Source organism: Amborella trichopoda, chromosome 13 (genome assembly GCF_054954075.1).
Source record: "Amborella trichopoda isolate Santa Cruz 75 chromosome 13, AtrichopodaSantaCruz75HAP2 v2.0, whole genome shotgun sequence".
NCBI classification, from domain to species: Eukaryota; Viridiplantae; Streptophyta; class Magnoliopsida; order Amborellales; family Amborellaceae; genus Amborella; species Amborella trichopoda.
In genome coordinates this window covers 35,044,751-35,051,405 of record NC_142348.1, presented here as the reverse complement: position 1 = coordinate 35,051,405, position 6,655 = coordinate 35,044,751, and positions in this window count along the sequence as shown.

Here is a 6,655-nt window from a genome sequence, read left to right as displayed (position 1 = left end):
CATACACTCACTCAGGAAGATAATTTTATACTGGACATTATAGATAAAATAAATGATCCCGAGGAGAAAAGAGCTATCATTACCCAATTTATCAATATTACCAAAAATAAATCAAAATCACCTATTATCAAAAATCCAGATGAATATAATTTCTCTGCGATCATTAAACGAGTAAGTGATCAACACACTTTAGAAATCAAATTTTTAACATCTTTTTGCAGAATATCTTTGGCTGCTTTGCAGTCTGTTCGTATAAGAAAAGGTTGGTTTAAAACATCGCTTTGAAATTTTGTGACACAATGAACAATGGCTAATAATTCTTTTTTGACCATTGAGTAATTCAATTGGGTGGAATTCCAAGCCTTGGATGTATAACGTAATAATTGTTCTTTGGAATCTAGTTGTTGTTTTAATATTCCACCAAGTCCTTTATCCGATGCATCACATTCAATTATTTTGAAAGCATTGGGATGAGGAAGAGAAAGGCATTCAAGGGTTTTGACCTTACTCTTTATTACCTTTATTGCTTGAGTATGGATGTCAGACCAAGGAGGAGGATTCTTCTTGAGTCTATCATATAATGGTTTGGAATCCAAAGCAAGGTTAGGATAGAAATCACTTACGTAATTGAGACATCCTAAAAACCTTTGTAATTCAGTTTTATCAAGAATCTTATCAGGAAATTTATCAGCAAAAGCTATAGATCTATCTATTGGGATAATAGTACCATGGTGTATCATATGTCCTAAAAACCTAATATTGGTTTTGAAAAGTGTAATCTTTTTGGCAGAAACCACTAAACCTGCTTGGCTTACAGCATGGATAAATGACTTGATATGTTTTATGTGTTGATCAATAGATTCAGAAAATATTAATACATCATCAATATAGACTATCATGAAATGGTAATAAGAGTTGAATACGTCATTCATTATTTTTTGAAATTCTGATGGTGTATTTTTTAAACCGAAAGGCATTACATTCCATTCGTATTGTCCAAAAGGAACATTAAATGCGGTCTTGTATTTATCTTGTTCCTGGATCTGAATTTGCCAGTATCCTGATTTCATATCAAATTTTGAAAATATACAAGCTTGAGCAACTCTGTCTAATAAATCTTTTTTTATTAGGAATTGGATATCTGATCCATTTTAAAACTTTATTTAATGGTTTATAATTTATGACCAGTCTAGGAACTCCTCTTTCTTTTTCAGCATTTTTGTTGACATAAAAAGCTGCACAGCTCCAAGGTGAAGAACTTGGTCTAATGAGCTTTCTCTGTAGGAGTTCTGCTATTTCTTTTCTACACATTTCCAATAAAACAGTATTCATTTGTATTGGTCTAGCTTTAGTAGGGATTTGGCTTTCAGTGAAAGTTGATTCATATGGTAAGCTGATACTATGTTTTTTCCTATCCCAAAAAGCATTAGGATGTTCGCTACATATTGACGTTTCTATTTGCTTTTGTATTGATTGAATTTTTTGTTGTATTGAAGGCATTTGTAATTGCTCTTCAAGTACTTTGTATTTAATTTCTTGTTTAAGGGTGCAAAGAAATTTTTCTTTGTCCTGTAATTGGCTTTTGACATTATTTAATTCTTTTAGTTTAGGTTTATGTATGAAATTGAAATGTATTGGAATATTTTGAATTGTTGATGAAATTCCTTTTTCATCAATAGTTAGAGGATAAAGCAATGTTAGGAATGGGACTCCCAAAATTACTGATTGGCTTAATCCTTTAACCATAATAAATGGTGTATCAATACATTGGTGATTATTACATACAGAGGCGTTGGATAATTTATATTTGATAAATAACCTACTGCCATCTGCTGTATTTAATATTTGAGTAGTTTTATCAAAATATTTTGAAGGTACAAGTCCTTCGTTTATGCAATTGAGATCAGCTCCTGAATCTATAAGGGCTGATGTTTCAAAACTATAATTTCTAGCAACAATGATTTTGACTTGGACAAACCATTTTTGTACAACTATCTTATTTATCAAATTAACTGAAGGATTTGGTATTGTTGGTATTTCACTAGTCTCTATTGGACCAGTGGTTTCTATTGGGTTATCTGTTATCAAGTCATTGAATTCTATTTCATCTGTCTCAGAATCTTGTTGAGACATTTGTTGTAATTCTAATATTTGAATTCTTATATATGTTTTTTCTTCTATTGTTTGAATTTTTTGAATTTTATCAAACGAGGGAATAATAATATTCTTCTCTAAGCATAGGTCTCTTAGCCAATGAAAAAATCCTATATTTAATCTTTCTTTGCGTAAGAATTTATTATATTTCTTATGTAGTAATTCCATTAATCTAGGTGGTTGAAACCTTTGTAGATACCATTCTCGAATATTTTTATTTTCTTCTGATAAATAATCTTTTTTAATAAAAGCTTTATTTATTTTTCTTTGTTTCCTTTCTAGCTTGGCGGCTAGATAGGATGCTATATATTCTTCTGAATATTGAGTAGGATCATCTTCTTCAAGTTGTAATGTACAAACTTGAAAATCATGTAATTCTTCTATACTGGGTTCAGTATTAGAAGTTGTCGGATGAGATGATGTATATGTTGGGATTACAATATTATCTCTGGTTCTATGTGTTCCTTGAAATTGTATATCTGAATTAGATGAACTTATTTGATTATTGGATGAAGATGGATGACTGTGACTAGGAGGAGGAGGTAATATAATAACATTTGGGTTATGAGAAATTGATTTTCTACTTGGTATATTTTGTTTATTATTTCTCTTCCTGTTTATATCAATATCATCCTGTATTCGTGGATTTATATTTTGAAATTGTATTTCTACATTTCCATCGGTATGTTCTATTATATGATTGGGAATATGATGTTGAGGAATTTCTCGTGGTTGATTGACATTTTGCAATGCCCATGATTGAGGTAGAATTATATCTGACCATTTTATAGTTTTTGGAACTATCATATTAGATTTTTCTATATTTGTTTGGAACAAAATTGTCTGATCTTTTTGATCAAGTTTCAAGGTATTGGGACTTAATGTATTCATAACCTTATAGTATATTCTATAGACTATAGCAAGATTTTGTGATCCATGGACCATATTGAATCCATGTGTTTTAAGATTTATCGTCAATATATCTAAGATATTGGGATCGTTTAACGAAACAGAAAAATTAGGAAAACAGTTAAAATAAATTGGACCGCTACAGAGGCTGGATTCCACCATGCCTAGTAGAGAGTCTGTGAATATATTGTGTCTTGTATCTCTTAGGCATACAAGCACAGAAGTGTTCAACCCTGGTCGGGTCAAAGGTTTTACGGCTATTTGAATGAGGCCAATGTGTAAATATTTGTAATTATTTTCTCTATGTTTTTCTATTACTTTTTTAGAGAGTAGGTGAAAGTCTTCTTGATTTTGCCTGACTGATAGACTTTCTTCTACAGTCTTGATGGCATAACCCATCTTAAGTTTGAATGATCCTTTATTATAAACATCATGTATTGGTACCTTGGGGATATTCCAATTTTGTATATTTTCCTCAATATCATTTATGATTATCTGTTCTTTATTTTTAACTCTAAGTTTGGAAGATGAAGGTACAGTTTTACTAGTAAGATTTCTTATGAGATTTGCCATCCGTAGGTTGCGGATAATGACAATCTGGACATTCAGTGGCCTTAGCTTTTTTCCCTAAGCGGCTCTCCTGGCCTTGGCGGTACTTTTCGCATCGGCGTTCACTTGTCTCTTGTCTTAACTCTCGGACCAACTTTCTTGGTGGTCAATCTCACTTAATTTCTTATAGTAAAATGTATCTTTATCTTTACTTATGAAGTAGAAAGAACAGTTGTACAAATTCTACAGTTATAACTGTTTGCACAGTTCCACTGTGGAATAGTTCTTACTGTTGTAATTTGTCAGACAGTGTATCACTGTATGGCTCTGATACCACTTTGCGCCAGGATCTACAGCACTGTCTTTTAATTAGTTTTTATCTTTATTTTTTGATTGATTGCTTTTCAGGTTCAAGACTATTGCGGATAACAATGATCAGGATGATCAGTGTTATAACAAATATGTAAACAGCAAGCTGTTATATTGGATTAATGATTGTAAAATTCTGTAATAATTCAAGCAGAATAATAAGTTTCCTATGAATGGAATTATTGAGATATCAAGTACGATCCACTGAGCATAACTGGTGTTTCCTATTTTAATATTAAACAAAATTTTAAACTGCATAACAGGCAGGTATAGAATCACACTAGCATCTTATTATTATCCACATTTGTTTACAGAGAATATTACAGGGTAATATTGCAGCGAAATAATAAAGCAGAGAGAAGAGTAAAGAAAAACTTAGAAAGAAAAACTTAGGAAGAAAGTAAGAGACTTGCTGGGTGCATACACAGTAACTGGAAAAGAGTTTCCAGTGGTGAGGACAATAAGAGGGCAAGTTATTGATATTGCAATCACACATAATTAAAAGTAGGGTGAGAGAGAACCTGGTTCAGCTATGAGGGCAATGATAGCTGCAGATAGGACGGTGAGGAGGAACTGGTGCACAGGTTCCGTTAGAACTGGGTTTCAGGGATGCAGAGTAGGTAAAGGTTTTCGGTAACAGGGGTTACAGATAGTAGAGGTTTGAGGTTACAGGTAGCAGAGGTGTACTGCAGAGGTCAGGTGGTACAGAAGTTTTCTGGTCGAGGCTCAGAGGTTTTCTGGTAGAGGTTCAGAGGTAGAGGCTCAGAGGTTTCTGGTAGAGGCTCAGAGGTAGAGGCTCAGAAGTAGAGGCTCAGAGGTTTCTGGTAGAAGCTCAGAGGTAGAGGCTCAGAGGTTTCTGGTAGAGGCTCAGAGGTAGAGGCTCAGAAGTAGAGGCTCAGAGGTTTCTGATAGAAGCTCAGAGGTAGAGGCTCAGAGAAGGCTTCAGCTTTTGGGAAGAGAGGAGAGGAGTTGGCTCTTAGTAGGAGGGAAGAGGAGTGAGGCCCTGCTGAAGAAGAGGGAAGGGCTTCCTTCTTATAGAGGTCGAAGAGAATCTCTTCGTCCAGCTGGCGACCATTATTGGAAGAGGACAAAAGGGAAAAAGATGCCGTTGTCGGCAAATGAAGACAAGAGAAGGTGGAACAGCTGGCATGAGATGCCTTTGTCGGTGGATGAAGACAAAAGAGGGTGGAACAGCTGGCATGAGATGCCTTTGTCGGTGGATAAAGACAAAAGAAAGGTGTCCTCCATTATCAATAAAGGACAAAAGAAAGAAACAGTGTGGAGAGAGAAATATGTCGGTGGAAAACGACAAGGGAGAGAGAGAAAAGTGCTAGTGTACACAAGCATAGGAAGATGCTTTTTGACAAAAAATACAAAGTATCTATGTGCATTGGCTCTATTGGCCCTATTACAATATGAGTGTTTGCCTTGGTGGTAGGACCCATATACTGTCTTTTCTCTTGAACAGTGATGATGATTAGTCATGGTCTCTGGCTGAATTCGTCTGGATCTTCTTCTTCTGAATCTGTTTCGTCTGTTTCTTCTGGATCCTTCTGACTAAGCTGGAGATACCTATTGGTGTGTAATGGAGAGGACTGAACTGTTTCTTCTGAAGATGTGGGTTTTCTTCCCGCTTCAGCAAAGATCTCTTTCATTTGTTTTTCAAGTTCGTCCTTAGAGGCATGTGGGTTGGTTTGAAGCATATTTCTCAAGTAGGTAGGAAAATCGAATGAAGTGTTTGGAGTATTTGGGTTTTCCTGGTATATAGGTTCTTTGGGCGGTATTCTTTTTGGAGTGGCTTTGGTGAGATCCATTTGGAAGATATCCCACCATTTTACAGAGATGGTTTTTCCCAAACGAGGGATGTATGTATAATCGTTGGAAGTATTGGGTGAGATGGTATAATCCCATTTCATAATCCAAGGGATTTGGTATAAAGCCATAAAGTAAAGGTGAGTGTCAACTGTATTATTGGTATTATTGTATTGTATAAATTGCTCCTGCAACTCCTTAAAAGCAGGAGGTAAAATCATAGCAGTTGATCCCCACACGAAAAACCAGTTTTGAAACCAAGTGGAGAATCTTTCAAAAATTGGTAGCCGGAACTGTAAATACCAGCTATGAGTATTGTTGGGGTTTTGATAATAGAAAAATTTATGCCAAGCTTCTATGTACTCAGCGTATTTGAAATATTTGTAAGAAAATTCAGAATTTTGTAATTTCTTCCCTTGTGCGGGATTAGAACCCCACTCAGTATAAGGAAGGAGCTTTTTTATCTGTACCTTTGAATAGGCTATGATTCTGGTATTTTGTTGGAAATGATGGACAACAGAGATGGATCCTGTTTCCATTAGAATTGCTTCATAGTATTCTCTGGTCTTAACCCCATTGATAGGATTAAGATGATTTAATAGGTATAATGGTGCAAGCTTGCTTGGATCCATGTGAACCTGATGGTCCTCAATGGAAATGTCTATTAAAAAGGCACTTTCAATGTATTCAGATCTGGGAGTATTGGTAGGAAGAGTGGACTTGGATTGGGCAGGTGAAGAAGTAGGAGTTGAAGTACGAGCTTCTGGGTATGTAATTTGATGGACTGGTGATTGAGATGGTGAACGAATATTCAGGGGTGAGGGTTCCCCTTCATATGGAACTAAAGAGTTCATGGGTTGTT